This window comes from Hippopotamus amphibius, chromosome X, assembly GCF_030028045.1.
Source record: "Hippopotamus amphibius kiboko isolate mHipAmp2 chromosome X, mHipAmp2.hap2, whole genome shotgun sequence".
NCBI classification, from domain to species: Eukaryota; Metazoa; Chordata; class Mammalia; order Artiodactyla; family Hippopotamidae; genus Hippopotamus; species Hippopotamus amphibius.
In genome coordinates, this window is record NC_080203.1 from 37,394,969 (window position 1) to 37,414,087 (window position 19,119).

At 42.4% G+C, this 19,119-nt stretch overlaps 1 protein-coding gene across 4 annotated transcripts in view; it reads left to right on the forward strand.

Annotated features, from left to right (window-relative positions):
* Positions 1-8,203: 8,203 nt before the first annotated feature.
* AMOT (angiomotin) overlaps positions 8,204-19,119 on the forward strand; it is a 62,263-nt gene continuing 51,347 nt past the window's right edge. For 3 of the 4 annotated variants that reach the window (XR_009050347.1, XM_057718750.1, XM_057718751.1), the window contains exons 1-2: positions 8,204-8,612; positions 16,445-16,522. The gene's annotated coding sequence lies outside the window, so the exon portion shown is untranslated. The remainder of the gene's footprint in view (positions 8,613-16,444; positions 16,523-19,119) is intronic. The other variant, XM_057718752.1, reaches the window with a different exon arrangement.

The window sequence follows — 19,119 nt, forward strand, 5'->3', positions numbered from 1 at the left end:
ACTTTGTTCAAACCATCTGTTATCTCTTATGTAGAAATTACCTGGCTTCACCTGAGTTTTTTCCCTTGTTTTTAACAATGCTTTGTAGAGACATTTGAGTTTGTATAGAAATTACCTGGCTTCACAGATGTTGACTGCTTTACTAAAAATATAATAATAATAAAATAATAATAATAATAACTACTACTACTACTATTACTACTATTTATTGAGTACCTTACCATGTTCCAGGGCTGTGTGGGCAACATCGTGAATCCTCACAGATCTTTAAATATCTACTCACCATTCCCACATCCCTCCGAAATGTAACCTCCATAAGGGAAGGGATTTTGCCTGTTTTGTTCACCAATGCATTCCAAGTGGTTAGAACAGTGTTGAACACATAGTGGACACTCAATACATATTTGTCCAACCAACAAATTATAATGCAGACTTGAGAGGTTAAGTGATTTATCCAAGGTCACATAACCACTTGAATGTGGGGATCTTAACCCAGTTTGGTCTGAATGAAAAGCTGCTTTGTTTCTCCCACTATGCTAGGCTGCCTTACAGTAAAACTATTCCTGGTTTACAGTTCTGATGGGAATACAGGAAGCGACACCATCCATAAAGTCATCTGGAACCATCTTCCTGCCATCAAAGACCTTCAGCCAGCCAGTCACACTCTAATGAATCTACTCCCTAGCGCTCATGCTTGCACTGTCTCCCCTCTGATCTCACAGCACTCATTTGCTAGCCACCAAATAAATATACCACATGTGCTTAAACAGTTCACACCCACATTTCCTCGCCATACTTCAAAACTCCCCATTACACAGCAAGATCAAGGAACTGGGAGGTAGGAGGATGTGGATGACACTTCTGACATAGCTTCCCACTCCAGCATTCGGCAGACTTGTCAGCATCTGACAACTGTCAGCAGTCAAGAGTTGCAAGGAACCCTAAAGATCATCTAATTCAATGTGCCCACCTAGTACAGGAAGAACGCTAACAAATGACCAACTCAAGCCAGCCCCTGGATATCCCTAAGGAAGTAAGCAAGAGGGTGCCTGGCCATACTCAAAGCTATAGGATATGCCTGGAGCTTCTTCCTGGACCAATGATTTTCTAGATTGGAAGGCAACATTAAATAATTTACCTATTGAATAATATAAGTATTATTTGTATACTAAAACCACTTCTGATGTAGTTTCTCGCATAGAACATGCAATTCACATGAATGTTTAAACAGGAGACTAGGGTAGAAGTTACTGCTTAGGGAATATTTCCCTGAAGAAGTGACATTTAAGTTGAGGCCTCAGAAATAAGACTGAGTCAGCAAGGTGAATAGTGGCCTGAAAAGAGGTATGTGTAGTGTCCTTGGCAGGAAGAATAGTGTGGACAAGGGTTCTAAGGCAGGGAAAAGTGTGGGATTCAAAGAGTTGGAGGCCTGAGTGCCCCAGGCCTACACTCCACAAGGAGAATATTCTATCATCCCAGAATCTCCTGCAGCACCTCCTAGGAATCCCTCTTTTGTTCATGTCCTGCCGAAACACTGAAAATCTTGGAAGTGGGGAGAAGGTCCAAGTGCCTGGAACTGAGATGTCTACAGCTAATCCAGCAGCACCCCGAATTCCTTAGCCAAAACCAGGAAACCAGGAACACATCGCTGTCATTGCTTAAGGATTTTCAACACTCTTGCTAAAACCATTCACTAGTTTAGATTAGAACTGCTTGGTATAAAAGTAAACTCTAGTCAGCCCATTGCACAAAATATCACAAATAACAATATCAGCTAATATTTGCATATGGCTGTCATTTTATCATCACTCCCCCAATGAAGTAGGTGCTGTTATTACTCTTTTACAAATGAGGAAACAGGCTGCAAAGGGGCCCAAAGTCACATAGCTAGTGAGTGACTGTGGCACTAGGTCCTTTTGGTGCTAAAGCCCATATGCTTAGTACCACACTGCACTGCTGAGCAGGGTTAGTAGGGAAGGGTGGTTACCAGAGCCTTAGTCCCTGTAGGCTACTAAGTGAACCCATTGTCCTAACCCCTGGAATTCCCTAAGAAGACTGAACAGAGGGGCATAAAGAAAGAAACGGTGTTTAGTGACTACTAAAAGCCAGGAATCGTGATAAGGCCTCTAAATATGTTATTTCATTTAATCCTTACAGCAACCGCCTCATGGTGGAGAATTTATTATCCCCAGTTTACAGATGAGGGAGCCGCCGCCCAGCATGGTTAAGTAATTTACCTCACTGGTAAGTATTTGAGCTGTGACCGAAATCCAGGCTTGAGTGACTCCAATAGTCTACATCCTTTCCATCACAGCACACCAAACATGGCTTAATATTTAACCCTTCCCAGGTTACATATTTGCACTTTAACAGGGGTCTTTCCTGTGCGAATCTCACCGGACCGTGGCGAACGTGAAGAGAAGGCTAATTGGGGGCTGCAAGGTGGGCCTGCCTTAAATCACACCCAGATGGCATTGACCTACCCTCTCCCCGTAGTTACTGAAGTGGGGCAGCGCGCCAGAGAAGATAAATCTCTACTCCAGTCACAGCCTTCTCCTCCAACTGGGATAACAGCTCTCAGACACTCTGGCAACTACAGAAACAGAGAAAGCGCCGAATCAATCAAGAGGTTATTTGCAAAGTGTAATGTCAGAGGATGAACTTCCTTTAAATCCTGCTAACTGTGGGCAGTTAAACAGCTTACTGGCTCAGGAATGTGATTTCCCTCTGACTTGCTTTCAGCGATTTGTTCTTTATCAGCGACTAAATCTTCTTCCTCTCATCCCACCACCTTTTAGAGTGCAGACTTTGATGTGTGTTCCTCAGCCTCCCTACCTCCCGCTTGCACCAGCTAACCCAGGACTTTGCAAACAAACCCTACTGAGAAATGTGGACAGTCTGGGCCTTTCCAGAAACTCAAGCTGCTGAAGGAGATATGATATTTAGTTAAGCTGAAGAGAAGCCCTGCATAAATCATAAAAAGGCGAGCCCAGGTTACTCAAACAGGACCCTAGGAGGTGCTTGGGGAATAGACTTGCAGGCAGCTTTATTTTTCTACAGCCCATTTACTTCCAAAATGCTAGGGCCCACAAGTACCCCAGGAGTAACTTGGCTCCTAAATGCTGAAGCAGGTCTTGGCCTTGGAGCACAGTTCTGGTGTTGTTTCCTGAATTCCCACATTACTGTTTTCCACGCATGGATCAGGCTTCAAACTTCCTGTGTCTGGAGCGTGCATGCGCGCGCACGTTTGTGTGTGTGTTTATATGCTTGGGAAGGGTGGAAGGGGGGAGGAGGGGAACCCAAAAGGAACAGAATTTAACTCAATGCTTGTACTGCATATGTATCCCTTTGATCCTTTCCTGTTCAGATAAAGCTGCTATTTTCTAGTCAGCTGACTTCTGTGTGTGCAAGGGTTAGAATCCTTGTGAATAAATGAGACTGACTTTAAGAGCTATCTTAAAGGCTGCTTTTCAGTGTTTGTTGAATATATTTGAAGGGTGTTTTTTTTTTCTTCTGGAGTTGGGGGGAAGAGGGAGAGTTATGTGGAGCCATAAATCCTGAGGATTTATTTTCCCTGGTGTATGTGCTTGCCTCTACTTTTGTTTCTAAATACATTTAAATGATTGAGTTGTTCACCAGGCAATTAGAGGAAGATGTGCTCATTTCACACTCCCAGTTGACTTGGTGGGTGGGGGAGAATGTCATTCAATACAAAGCACTATGGTTTTGTGGTCTTTCCTTCTAGAAGAACCTAGCCAGGAATCAAGGAATAAACTATAAGCCGCACTCTCCTTCATACTTTTCCTGTACATTGGGGAAAACATGGCATGCAAAGGGCAGGCTTTTTTTAATTAAAATATTTATTAGTTGCCAGAATTAAAAACCAGGAGGTTTTACACTAAAACATTTGACTTCTGGTTTCTCTTGAAAAATCAGAAGTCCTGGCTACATTGGGCCTGCATTTCCTGTGGTGTTGACCAAGCTGCCCCCTTTAGAGGGGTCCTGCCTTCTTGGCAGCCTTCATCACTGGCCTTGTCTCCTGACACTGAACCTGAGGGGTGGTATCTTAAAAATTTTTTTTTAATTTTGGTAAAATATACATAAAATTTACCATGTTAACCATTTGTAAGTATACAAGTCAGTGGCATTAAATACATTCAAAATGTTGTATAACTATCACCACTATCTTGTTCCAGAATTTTTCATCATCACAAACAGAAACTGTGCTCATTAAACAATAACTCCCCATTCCTCCCTCCCCTCAGGACCTGATAACCACACTTCTACTTTCCCTGTCTGTGAACGTGCCTATTCTCGGTACCTCAGATAAGTGGAATTACACATTTGTCCTTTTGTGTCTGGCTTCTTTCACTTAGCATAATATTTTTACGGGAGACCTAGATTTATTACTTGCCTTTTTTTTAGGGCATAGACTTTGATTTTTATTGTATTTTTATAGCTGCACCCCTCGGCTTGAGGGATCTTGCTTCCCCAACCAAGGAATGAACCTGGCCAATGAAAGCGCAGAGTCCTAACCAATGGACTGCTAGGGAACTTCCGATTTTTATTGCATTTTAAAGGAGGAGTTGCATTTTATTGAAAAAAAAGTCAAATGGGACAGGTAGTTTGGGATGGAGATTCTTGACTTCTAAGCTTAAAATGATCATTACATCCATTATTGGTATGTGGCGGTTCTTAATGTACTTAGGCAACCCCGCATCTTTACACAGGTGTTTTACAGTTAGTGGTTAAGGCTCCTGGTATCCCCCAGAGGCTTCTCTGTATTTTTACAGTCAGGATATGAAGACACAGGGATGCTCTGGGGATTAGTTACATGTGTGTGGCATACTTTGCTGTATAAACTCACTCTATGGAACTAGTTTTCGCCCCCTGCTCTCAACTTCCACAGCTTTTACAGTCAATCCCATTCATTTAGCACTTAGCATATGCTTGTTAGTTGTCTTTTTCTGTATATACCCTTGAAGGCAGGAGCCAAGTCTCATCCCTCTTTGTTTTTTCAGTCTTGTCCATAATAGCAGCTCCATCAATGTTTGTTGATGTTGGCCACCCTCCCCCTTCCTTTTAAGTAGAGCTGGCAAAGCATAGCTTTACATTCAAACTCAGTTTAAACAAACTGAAGGGTTTGCAGGGTAAAAACAGAAGGAAGTCTAGCGTGGCAGGAGAGAAGGAACACCTAAGACGCTTAGAAGACCTGCACAAAGACGAGGTAGCAAAAAACCTGTTATTAGCCACAGGCTAAGAAAGTGATTCACATAGGGCCTGATCCACCATGAAATTCAGTGCTCTGCTCTACCCCATCAAAATTCAAGATTGGAGGAGATCAGTAATGCCCAAGGCAGGATTTGAGGAGGGGGGTATTAGAGGAATTAAGTGTTTTAGGGGTTTCCATTGTGTGAAGTGCCCAGTAGCTGTGGGGAAGGCAAGTTTAGAAAAGTCTTTGGAGGGCAACTTCAAGGCTGGGGACAGGCATTCTGCAAACACAGCCACCTGACCTTTGCTACCAGCGTTTGTTTCCCTGTAATGGCTTTTGTAATGGCTTCTGTAATGGCTTAAATCACCTCTCAATAGGGAAATGAGTAAAAGAATTTTGGCACATGTATGCAATGGAACACGGAACTATCATGAAAAAGAATGAGGTAAAGGAAGTTATCCTGAGATTGAAGGATATTCAAGAGACATTTTTCAGTAAAGAAATGCACAGTGTGTGTGTGTGTGTGTGTGTGTATTCAAATAATATATTTTGAAGATTATACACAGGCATGGAGAGAAAGGGAGAAAGGGACTGTGAGAACAGAGTGGTGGAGGAGAACACTTTATGGCCCTACTTTCAGTACTGTTTTCAGTTTACCATGTGCATATTTTACTTTTCCCACTTTAATAGCATTGTTAACTTTAGCAAGTATCCTACTGCCATTCTGATCAGTAGTCGTCTGCAGCATATACCCAACCTATCCAGCTCTGCTGTGCATCCCTCCAAACAAGGCTGGAATAATCTTCCTCTGTTTCACAAACCAGGTGTCTCCATGTTTTTAACACTCAAAATATCACCAGGAAAAATCACCCAAGTAACTTCATCTCACATATAAATTGAATCATACCAAGAATCCATTGTTGCCCGTGCTCTTGCTTCTGAATCTTACAGCAGCTAGCACAGCCCTCTGCACACTGAGGCTATCCCACTACTTTTCCTGCACCTGGTTATATTCTGGGACCCTGTTTATGGTGAGACAGTATTTCCTTTGAGCACATTTTCTCTTGCATACTTTGGTCCCTGGCCTCTCAGAAGCCCCTGTTAGGCAGGCTTGAATTGGGTGTCATTTTCTCATTGGCATGAGTTCATTATAATAGCTCTGCATTGTCAAGGCCTTACATTTATACTCGCTTCCTCCTTGTAGTATTTTCTAGGAAATATGGATCTGTAGAGAATGGTGGTTTCCATGGTAAATGTTCCCTTATATTTGTTTTCTTAAGTTCTCTTCAGAGATACACAGTATGATTTCCTCTTTCAGTACCAGCACCACAATAGACTTAGGTTGTGGCGCCACTGCACAACTTTAAAAAAAAAAAATTCACCTACCCTGGTTAGAAAAGGAGTAATTTATTATTCTAACTGCAGGGAGCCACCTTCATATCCACCCTGAAAACTGCAGGAAAAGAGTTGACTTTTTAAAAATAAAGCCACAAAACCTACACACCTTGGCTACGAATGCTTAAAGCAGCATATCTGATGCCCAAACACATGTGAGAATCTCTACCAGGAACACATACACGTGTGCAGCCCTTTGTGGTTTACAGAGTTCTCACACACAATTCATTTTATTTTCACATGCCAGTGCCAATAAGTTAATAGGATATGTCTTATAACCTTCATTTACAGATAGGAAAATGATAGCTCTGAGAAGTTAAGGGGCTTAACGAAAGTCGCACAATTAGCTGATAAATGCTTGAGTCTGAAACGAGTTCTTCCTTTAGTTCCAAATGCCATCTTATTCTGCTATTTCTTTGTGCTTTCATTTCCCGGTTGCAAAATGGTTGATTTTCAGTGTCCCAGGAGGCTGTTCTCAACCCTCTGTGTTCTTCAAGCAATATCAGTTTTTTCGCAGCCGGGAAATGGGAACACCACATTGACACTTCTCGTACTTTTTTCCCCCTCTTGGCCTAATGAATTCAGGGGGACGAAAAGTTACCTGTTCCCAGAGGGCCGGGCAGTGCCATAAAGGTGTACTGGAGCCGGCCGATACACTGTCGCACTCTCTTATGAGACTGAGAAACCAAGCGTCTCATCTTTCTTTTCTCAGCAGCAGCTGGGGGAGAACCAAGAGCTAGACAATAGCCTCTTGTTTAGCTTTATTAATTTTGAGGGCGGGTGGGACAAAAGAATCGGATCGACGACGCAAGTGACCAATCGCAAGAGAACCCTAGGCCAGGATTCGCCAACCGGTAGCTGCCAAAGAATAGTGGGCGGGATTTACTCCTCTGGGCCGGCTCCGCCCAGGCTGGCCCTGCGGCCCGCCCAAGAGGCGGAGGCTCGGCGGAGCCCCGCCCACGCCACCCCTGCCGCCAGCGCGGCCCGCCACGGGGAGGGGGGCGGGGACGCAGGGTGGCGCGGGGGAGGAAGGGGGTGGCTAGGGGGAGTGGAGGAAGAAAGGAGGGTGTCTCGCGGAGTTGCGACGTGGGTGGGGGCCTGCTGGTCATAGGAAGCAAGAGGGGAAGGAAAACGAAGGATCGCTGCTCCTTCCTGAATTATTTTAAGCAAGCTTTGCCAGAAGCTGCTTTTCAGCATTTCTATTATTTGTTTTTCTTCCTCCCGCTGCGGAGCGGAGAGCTGCACTAGCTCTCCCACGCGACTCCGCTCCGCTGTCGCCGTACACTATTATTGGAGTCTTTGCAAAACCCTTTCCTTCCTCCCAGCCAGTGCTTGCGTAGACTCTTTCGGGCTACTGTAACCGAGTCGTGCCACGTTAGTGGGAGGACCAGCGTTAAGGGGCCCCGACTTTCGCCGAGCGACCGGACCCCGCGGTTCAATTGTTTGAACTTCCCCGCCCCCTAGCCCCGCCTCTCTTCCGCCCCCCTCCGCCCCAGGGTCGAGGCCGACTCCCTCCCTTCTTTCCCCGCCCTCTACTCCGCCCCACTCCCTAGTCCACCGCCCCCTGGCTCCTGGGCGGTCCTAGCCGCTCACCGCAAGAAGAAAAGCCACCCATTCGTCCCCCTCCCCTACCTCCAGTCCTTTGCCCAGGAGCTGCCTTCATCGCAGTCACGCCCCTTCCTTCCGAGGAGCTTTCTGGCTGCCTAAGCTGGTAGACCCCCTGATTTATTCCTCAATCTCCGCTCCCTTTCGCCTCATCTTCTCTTAGTTCTCACCGCCCCCTCCACCCCCACCTCCAGTCTGTCTCGCCTCCGACCATCCGCTGCTCCACCCTCCGGCCCGGTATCCTGCCTGTCCACTGCCACCAAGGAGAGCCCGGACGGAGCAGCGAGGAGGGGAGCAGCCGGGAGTTGGGGCTTCCCTCCTGCCTATCCCTGGCCTCTGGCCCGGGACCGAAGCCACTTGAGCGAGCAGAGTCGTCACCTTGTCTTCGTTGTCTTCAGGGGTAGGAGACGCGTGGTTACTTTTCGCGGGGAACTGGGGCAGGAATCCATGGTGGCATGAACTTGATCATAACCTCGGCGTGAGTGAGTCGATGTAGATGCGTGTGGGGATGCCTGTGTTCTACTTTCTTTGCGGCTGGTCGCTAGTTTTCCGGGATGTGCACCAAGTTAAATAGGTTAAAGAGTGTGCGCTCCTTTCCCCGTCCTACAGAGATGCTAATGGGTACCACTGCTTGATGGTACTTTTACTTTCTTGCCTCCTGGGGTCCTTATAGGTCTCTAGGTGATTAAGCACAAAAGGAATTAAAGACCAGAGGAAACTTGAAGTCTACATTTAGGTCATCTGGAATGTCCACGCTTATCTCAGATTGTTAGATGCATTACTCCTAAATGCTTAGGGTTGGGGTGGGGGCTCACACTCCCCTCCCCCAGGGGCTGTGAATTAAGTTTTAGCCTGGAGTAATCTACAATGCTACACTCTTTTAGATGTGTGTGGTCGTGAGGAGAGGGTTGCCCCTTATTTGCTTTATTGATGTTAGTAACTAGTTTTGCTTGATCGTGCAGGTGTCTTGAGGGTCCCAAGCGTGGGTCACTGTGAGTAGGTGCTTCAACAGTAAGATGGACTTATCAGTATATGCAAATGAAGAGAAGGAAAAGTGAGAGGGAAAGTGACAGTCTTTGTAGCCTGAGCAATCCCTGATAAATTGCCACTAATAATATAATATCAATAGTAATTTGCAGCAAGGGACTAAATGCAGTTAAATGAGAGAGGAAAGGACAGTTCGTGAGAAATGGCATTTCCAATCTCTAGCATGTATTTTAGAAAGAATTTTCTGACACCTTGGAGTATCTAATTTAGTTTTCCTTCCTCCTCCCTGTCCTCCCCCACCCCCATGAAGAGTGGAAGTTGGGAGGCAGATTAAAGCTTTTAAAAATACAACCCTCTTCTCCCATTCAGAGAGGAAGATAATTAGTCACCATAATCTTCAATAATGGAGGGCTAAGTGTATTTAAGTCTCCTTGAACTAGGCTTTGTGAAAAGTCCTTTCTCAGGACAGCCTTTGTGAAGCTTTCCCAGTTAGACCTTTCAGCACCCTCATTTAGTAGCTAAGAATAGTTTGAAATACCATTTTGGATGCAGGATAAATCTTCACGCATCTCCCACCTACCTCCAATTGAGCAAGCATGGCAAACTTATAAGAATGGTGGTGTTCAAAGACCAATTGCAAAGATGTCCCCAACACATTGCTTACTTGAGAACAAATTATTTACTTATATTTTAACCTAATTTCCCTAGTTGATTTTAATGGGGGGAAAGAAAGCAGGAAGGAAAGAAGGAACGCTACAGGGTGACAATTTTAAAGGCTATCATATTTCAGATCAGCTGGGAAGGAAAAGTTGGCCTGACCAAACTACATTTTATAACTGGCCTGGGACATTTTAATAGCCAGGTGGTTGTAGAGTAGTTGCATCTATTTACAGATGATAACTCAGGTTCCAGCTATTCTGTATGGGTTTATCCGGTGTCATTTACAGACACTTTCTGGCACTACATCATACTTCATTTTAAGATACTTCTTTCTTTGGAAAAGTCTGTGGCTCCGTAAAATTGAAAGTGCTTTTTCTTACTTCATAGTCTAGATATGAAGTAAACCTCTGACCATGCTTATATGTAGAATAACTTTTATGTGAAAGTTGTGGATCTGTTTACGTATTTAAAAGATTTTAAAAGGGAATTTTAAAATTCACATTCAATACTGTTTTGGATTTGGAAATTTAAATCTCGTTTCTGGTTTATGAAGGAGGATTTATTAGACTAATGCATTAGCAAGGCGTTTTGTGGAGTTGCTTTTTCTGAAGTTTTATAAAGAACGAATCAGTCTCTTTCTAGAATGCCTTAAGAACAGTCTATTCAGAAAGCAGAGGGATGGATGCTATGACCTTCAGGTCCCATTGAGTGCCAGAATTCTAAGTGGGTACATCTGCTTCTATGTCTCTCCTAAGAGCCCTCTCCCAGGGCCTGCGCCTTCTTTAAAAGGGTGTCTTTGTAATTAAGCAGCCCTTCTCCCCCACCCCCCTTTCGTCCTTTGATCCAGCTTTTTAAGGCCTTTTTTCCATTTGGAGACAAGAGGAGTTTCTCACACTCTCCTACTCCCCTCTTAAGGTTTCTTTTCGTTTCTCCCCCCAAAAGTGCCCCAAAGTTCTCAGGATGGTTAGAAATTGTTTTGTTTTGTTGGGGTGGGGGGTGTTACCAATGAGGAGGTGTTGAGGATATATTCCCTCTTGAGAAATGTTTGTGGCCAGGTAGCCTCTTCCATGGAGACTGAGCATTTGGAATGCATGAGAACAGTCTATCCTTAGGGACTGTCTGGAAGAAATTGTCCTTTGCACCCATTAAGCCCAGCTTAAACCCACTGAAAGGAGTGGAGAGAGGTGTGTGTGGTCGTGGCTGAGCCTTTTAGGTTGGTAAATGGGTAAATGTTCCCAAATCTCCTATTACATCACCTCTTTCCCCCATGGATTCAGTGGGTTTGAAGATCTGCTTGACAAGTTAATTAGCTTGGGACTAAACCAATTTGTTTAGAATTGTGCTCCATTGATTTCCTATCCCCAGGAATTTTTGTTGGTGGTTTACTATGACGTGTTGTCTTTAGTCTTGCTTACTTCTTCGTTCCTTGCTGCCTTTTGTGGACTTAGGTCCAAAATCTAGGGTCCCACCCCCAAGTCAAAGGTTAGAATTTGGTCCCAGGAACTAAGGGGGCATTAAACAATCTGCCCATACTGCATTACTCTCCTCCACGGTGGGCTTCTGACCCCTTTTAAAACAGAGAAAGGAGGGACGTCTACCCTTCTACACACAACACACAAAATCTGAACTAGAATGAAAAGGAAAAAGCAGGAAAATAGGAGGTCATTTGCTTTATAAAAGAGTCCACTGCAGTCTTCTTTGAAAGAACTAGCTTTCCTAGTGAGTGCTTTGAACTATGACTTGATATATAAAATTTCATTATAACTGAGGCTGCTCAGAAACATATTTATTGCGTAAAGGAAGGCATTCGATTTTGTTGTAATGATTATTGCTTGAATTAAGTGAGGCCATTATCCGGCCTTTGAAATCTTTCTGTTACATGGCATGGAGTTAATTGTCCAAATCATTCTGGCTTATAATAATGCTGGCCATGTTTAGCCCCAGCGTACATCCACTTGTAGAAGAGAGCTAGTATGACTTTCTGGAAATGTATCAGACTTCATGGAATTTGATAAGTCTAAGGATTGGGCTCTATCCCATCATAAGTGAAAGATTTAAATTCTAGTTGTATTTGAATAACCCAAGGATCCAGAAATGTTTTTCTGGTAATCTGTTCATGTATCTAGCAAGGCTGTCAAAAATAATAGCAACTGATTCCATTTATAATCAAATAATCCACAAAAAGCTTTCCTAGTGAGCCTATTGGTGAGAGGGACTTGGCTCTGGGCCCAACTCTAAATCAGTTTACCACCCTTAGCAAGTTTCCTCCTCGGTAAATTGTTGGAGATTGGACAGGGTGATTTTGAGGACCAGTTATCAACAGTTTATGGTTCTCTTAGGCCTCGATTTCTGGTGTGAATGTGAATGATTCCTACTAGAATGAAGTGTAACAGTTGTTAGAAATACAATCATGTAGTCACCTGGATGTTAAAAAAAAAATTAGGAGATATCAGTAATCAAAATATCAATATAAGTGCATTATGTTTTGTATTTTAACAACATATCAAATTAAAAAGCTAGATGCAGCCCAAAATTTCATCAAGAAGCCTATCATCCTAACAGATCGCCTGCTTTCATTTTCCCTAGTTCCTTTCAAGTCCTTGTTTCTGTGCTTATATGAATTTTACAGAGTGAGGGTCATAGAAATGTACAATGCTGCTTTAAAATTAAAAAAAAAAAAAAGAGCCCACCTAAGACTTAGCTTTGTAACCCTATGTGGTGGAATGAAGTCAGAACTTGACTGAGTACATGTGAGGAATCACATATGTTTGTTCCTCCAATGCCAGGAGAAACTACCAGATTTAGTAAGTAGTCCCTAAACCATTTCTGTAATTTAGGATGTTCATGTATCTAGCAAGGCCTTTAATTCTACTCCCTTGACCTCCTGTTACCCTTCCTCCATTCTTTTTAAGCAAAAAGAAAGCTAGGATTCACTGTTTACTTTGTCCAAATCATTAGCAATGATTCTTAAATCACTGTATCTTGACATCCCATCAAGAGAGTACAAATTTGCGTAGACTATGAAATCTCCTGAACGAGAAAGGAAAAGCAGGAAAGCACAAAATTTTTAATAGCTTTGAAAATAATATGTTTACATTAGAATAAATAATAGTAAGGAAACGAAGGGCTTTAGATAATTAAATAAAAGGTATGTAAGTGTAGCAGGATGACCCACACATAAGAGGTTCTTCGTTTGAGGCTTTAGCATATAGTGAAAGTTCAGTTACACGGTCCTATAATCTTCCTGTGATAATGATGGTACAGTATACATATGATCTTCAATTTTGGATGGACTCATTCCCGGAAACCAATGGCTCTTCATAAATTAGATTAAATTTCATTAACCAGAATAGGAAAGTGAAGTATGGGTTTTTAGTACTTAGGAAGTACCAAGTACAGGAACATTTTTTTTATGATATGTGTTCATGGGGGAAATGCAGATGGATATATTTGTTAACATCTCCTAAGGTGATTTTTGAAAATCTACTTTTTTAAAAAACTCTATATGCAGCCCTTGACATTTGTCTAGTCACTTTCACTATTGCCCCAACTGCATGAAATATCATTAGACTGCGTGACTTGAAGCCAGGCTGTGGGTTTCTCTGCCCAGCCCTTTCTGACTTGCCATGTGACCAAGGGTAAATGAATTAGATGCTCTGAGCTTCAGTTACCCTTCTGGGAAGCAAGGATATTAATATTTCACAGAGGTGTTTAGGCATGCTTCATATTGGGCACATGCTTTGAGGTCATTGGATGAAAGGTGTCTGCACGATGGCAGAGCAGGCTTATTATAGGGTCCTGAGCAGGTGTTCACTTTTAATGAGCTTTGCTCTCTTATAACATACAGTGCCCTTTGGTGCCTCAGGTGCCTTACCGACTGTAATTGATTGTCCCAACATTTGTGTTATTGACTCTTGGCTTTTATTAAAAATTAAGGGAGAGTGGGGGAGAGTCGAGGGAGGGAGGGAATACAGGGATATGTATAAAAACAGATGATTGAACTTGGTGTACCCCCAAAAAAATAATAAATAAATAAATAAAATGAAATTTAAAAAAATTAAATATTCTCATTCTATGTGGTAAGTTGAAGTTCTAATAAGAGGACTCTAGCCTCTGTTGGGGGATGAAAAATAGCTTCAAAAAGAAACATTAGTTGCAATGTGCCACAGAGATCAGTGAGTTCTTCAAAGCTCTTCCAAAAGATTAAAAAGAGTAAAAAAAAATTTCTGCATGTATCTGTGTGTGTGTGTGTGTGTGTGTGTGTTCTAAGAGAGAAAGTTTTGAGTAATATTTGCTTGTGACACATACTGATGATAGCCAGTAACTGAAACCCAGCCATTGTAGTGTTTTATACACAGCTGGTTTTTATTAATGATGGAATATTTATGCTTGCTGTACAATTCGTGGCTCATTTCCATGTGTATGTCAGAACTTAAATACCCCCCAAAGCAACATTAAGATAACATTAAATATAAATGTGGCCAAGCTAGAAAGGGTGGATTGGGGGAGTCCTCTTTATTCTTATTGGTGTTGCTTCAGATCACAGTAACTGCCCCCCAACTTTAGGCACTGATGCTGATCTTTTTTTTTTCTTCATATATCCCATAGCAAACTTCACATTTTGATCTTTTTGATATGGACAAATGATCTCCCCCCCTTCATAATGCAGATGAAACTGATGTATGTGTTTTTTAAGAGCATATTTTCCCTGCACATGCTTCTCATTATCGGAGAGGCCTGGACTCAATCAGTAAAGGAGCAGAGAAACCACATAATTGAAAGGAGAATGACGGTGGTGCATACTTGGAATATTTGTGGGAAGGAGATTGCTGACATCAGAAAATGTAGTGGCCTGAGTGTTAACAGCATTGAAGAGAAATAAGCTTTTTGTGTTTCTGTGCATTGAGAATTATTTTTAAGGGGATAAAAATATGGGCCAGGTTTGACATCCTTTTATGAAGTTGCCCTGGAAACTTTGATGAAGATTGTTATAGAATGGTTCAATTAAAACCTTCCCCATTAGGAAGCTAATTAGTACATCACTTACTCATTTCGGTTGTTTTCAAGGGGCATGGATTTGCGTTGAATTAATGACATTCTTTTCCATGTGATAGCAAACTAAGATAAAAATCACAGATGGGGAAAATTATTTAGATTGCCTATTTTGAAGAAATCTAATTTCCTCTTTATTACGTTTAGGTTTTCAGTTCAGATTTTTCTTTCACTCTGTTTATATACAGTGATCACATTTTAGTTTAGTAGCCAGTTTTACTTTCTGGATCATGGACTATAAACCAAAGCTTATTAATTTGAGTTTCCCATATGAATTGGAGAAATATGGCAATAAACCATTTTATTAAAGTCATATTTGGGTTTTTTTCCTCCTACAATTAGTTTCTCTTTGCTGCGTGTGTGTGCACGTGCGCATGTTTGGTGGAGGCAATTGCTTTTTTTAAAAAACAAAAATTTTTGGAGTTAAGAAAAATTTGATGACCCCCCCGTGCCGCCTAGAACATTCTGTCTGCCTCAGGCTTTCAGTTAGGCTTCCATTAGGACAATGTGATGACTTTTCTGACCTGGTATTTTTTGTGACTACGCTAAGTGGTTCTCCTTTGGCAGCCTGAAGGAGAGTGGTTATGATGGGAAGCGGAGTGTAGGATTTCTGGCATGTTCTTTCTACTCTACTCCATCTTATTTAGGGGAATGAATACTTGCTTCTCTGGGTTCAAGGCCATTTGCAATAGAATAAGTGCTCTGTAGCTAAATATGTAATATGGATCTGCTGGGGTCCTCCTTTCCCCCGTAACTAGTAGAGGATAGTCATCCTGTGCATATATTCCCTGATGCTACGCCTACGGCGTATGCCTGCACTAGTTCCGGAGAGTAAGTGAGAAAGTTGGCTGAGTTACCTAATTTGTAGTTTAAGTGATTTCACCCTAGCCCTACCTGAGAAGTCAGGGTCTAGATTTAGTTTTGCAGTGACAACTCAGTCAAGACAGGTTCCTGGGGTTTGTAAGTCAGAGGGAGGAGGAGCAGCTGCCTTTGAGGAGTGACTCAGGCCCTTTGGTATGAAGATATGAAATGCTGGCTTCTGTCCATGCACCTGCTGGATGCCACACCTGCAGTCAGCACCTGAGCCCCATTCAGACTGAAGGCAGATGGAGCTCCCATCAGAAGGGGTACAACAAAACGGGGAGCTCCCAATTATATTAGTGGAGCACCACTGTGAATGATTACATCGAGCCATTCCAGTGTTGGTATGGGGAAACAGCTTCGATATTTTCTTATAGATGCAGTTCCCTGGCTTGCTCAAGAGACTGTTGGAGTCCCTAGGGAATCTGCTTTCCTAATGAATTTCTCCTGGGAACTGTCTTCTTTATAATTGGAGAGTCAGTTCTGTAGAAGTTTGTATCTAGTAACCCAGCACAGGGCAGGAAGTCACAAGACCTAGGTTCTGATCCTGGCCTCACCAGTAAGGCAGAGTGAAACCTTGGTCAAATTAATTATCATGAGCTATCTGTCCTGGACTTAAGCTTCTCCAGTTGTAAAATGGAATTAATCACATCGGCCTTTATTTCCTCGCAGAGCTGCAGAGAAGGACAAATAAGATAACAGAAGTGAAAGAGCTTTTGTCCCCGTAGAAGAAAGGCTGAGAAACTTAAGGTAAGAGTATTATTGTTATTGCTATTCTATGTCTTTCATTCCTTTTCTTCTCTTTCTGTGGCCTCTAGCAAAGTCTTTGGAAAGTTATTTACTCAGTAGGCAATTATTAAGCATGTTTTATGTACCAGTTAATGTTTTAGGTGTTGGGAAGGATACAGAGGAAAATCACACACCCAGTCCGTGCCCTCTAAGATTGAAACTTCCATTTCTGGCTCAGCCTATTATAATGATTTCTCCCTCGGTACTTAGAAGCATAAGAGACAAGAATTAACTTCTTTTCTTCTCTCTGCATTGCACCTGGGGACTTCTGTCCTGGAGCGGTATAGTACAATGTCTAGATTGAAGGTATATGGGGAAAAACCCATGCAGTAAATAAAGGAATTCCTCACTCCCACGTTTACAGAGTACCTGACCCTTGAATAATCACTTTTTTTTCAGGGGTCTATCCTTAGCTTCATCCTTGGGTCTGTTCGGCTCCTACTCTGTCTGATCCAGCCCACTCTTTGACCTTAGCTGTTATGCATACACTAATGACTACTGAAGACATATATCAACCTATCTTTGACTCCTCCCTTTTCAACTTCCCCAACATTGGTTATCAGATTCTGTGTCTCCTACTCAGCTCATGGGTTTTTTCCTCTAGGAAGTTTTATTCAGGTGGCCCAGAGTTTTTTGCAGGGTCTGCTGTATTGCCTGAGCTATCTGCTCGTATCTCTGGTTTCCGGTTAGATTGTGCCCCCTCTGCTTGACTGGGAGCTCCTTGAGGACTGGACTCTGTTTTATTTCTCTTTTTATCCACCCTAGGGCCTATACAGTACCTGGCTATAGTAAGTGCTCAGTAAAATGTTCGTGGACAATATGGTGTGATGTGTTGTGATAGAGATGTGTCCAAAGTCCAGTAGGAAGACTGAGAAGAGAGAATTGATTTTCCATGTTGAGCAGAGTTGGGGGCCAGGGGAAAATGGAGAAGGATTAGGGAAAAGTCTTCAAGTAGAAGGTGGAGAGTGGAACTGCCCTCTTCTGAGAGTTCTGACTTAGGCAACCCAGGAAAGAAATGCTTGTTGTGTCTGCTCTTGCTAAGCCAGGGGCATCTCTGGCCGGTGGCCTCCCCTGCTTAGGACTGGATGACTTTTATGGTCAGATCTGCAAATAAACCTCTGTCTATAACACATTGATCATGTAAGACAGGTGCCACTTAGTCATATAATGTTAAACAAGGCTGACCTTAAATGTGCCTCCTTAACCGTGGTTGAAAATAGAGGTACACACAGAGGCTCATTGGTCATGTATGCTTAGTTCTATACAGCAAAATACCCTTTAAAATATATTGAAGATTGGTTCTGAAAATTAACAGATTTAAGTCTCAGAATGTAGCATGTTGGGTCACTAGAACTGAATGTCTTTGAGCTGACTGTCAGATCTTTCCAAGGGCAAAAATGAAACATGATATAAGCCATTACAGGCCATGAACCTGTTCTCACCCACCTGATGCTTTTACTAATTAGCTTCTTGGCTGGGTGGCAATTTGGGGCAAGTGCATGCAAGCTGGATTCGCAGGGGAGCCCACATTCCACTGTGCCATTTTGCAAGCCACTGGGATACTACACTGCTTCTCTTGGCTTCTTTCCCTACCAGGAGTCGTGCTCTGCCCTGGTGGAAAAATGGGAGCAGGAGAACTTTTCATTAAAAGAAGGAGAGATTTCATGGGGCTTTGGTGTTTTGTTAGTTCTTTTTATTTTATTTTAGTGGGTTGTCTGAAAACATTCATGTTCCTTGACCCATTAATTTCATTCCTGAGAGTCTATCATTAGGAAACAATCCAAAATATTGAAAAAAGGTTAAATCACAAAGATGTTTTTGTAACATTATTTAGACTAGCAGAAAATGAAAAGCAATTTAAATCTCTTAATAGTTGGAGAATGGGTTAGTGAATCTTGATACATTCGTTTAATGGACTATTACACAGCCATTGCAGTGTTTGTTAAGAAGTCTGTGCCACACCATGGAGAGAGTGCTTATGACTAAGTGAAATGTAGAATCCAAAATGATATGTACATTAATATTTCATTGCTTTGTAAAAACACAAAAACACATAGAAAAAAACCTAAAGGAAATATTCTGTAATACTAACAATTCTTGGGTTGAGGTGCTGGGATAAGTGTTTTTTTTTTTTTCTCTTTGTTATCAATATTTGCATGTTGTATTTATAGTACTTGTAAAATAAAGTAAAAATACAAGTGGGTGGTATGCCACTGAAGACAGGAGATTGGTAAAGCAGGTAGCTTGTAGGTATATTCTTAAACTTTTCTCAGCTTATTCTCAATCCGATTTCATGGACTGCTTATTTATACTTTTTCTGAGGCAAGAAGAAATGGGATGTGATGGTGTGATTCCTCCCTTGGAATGGGTGTGTGTGGGGGGAGGTGGAGGGGTTGTGGCAACAGGATTCTCCTTGTTACTCAGTGTTTAACTTTAGGGTTAATTACCTTTGTTGCCTGTTACCATGTTCAAGTTAATTGTTTTAGAGTTCAGCAGAGTAAAAATGCTCCCAAATTGACCACGCCTTGAGTTACCATCTCTGAAACAGATAACTGACA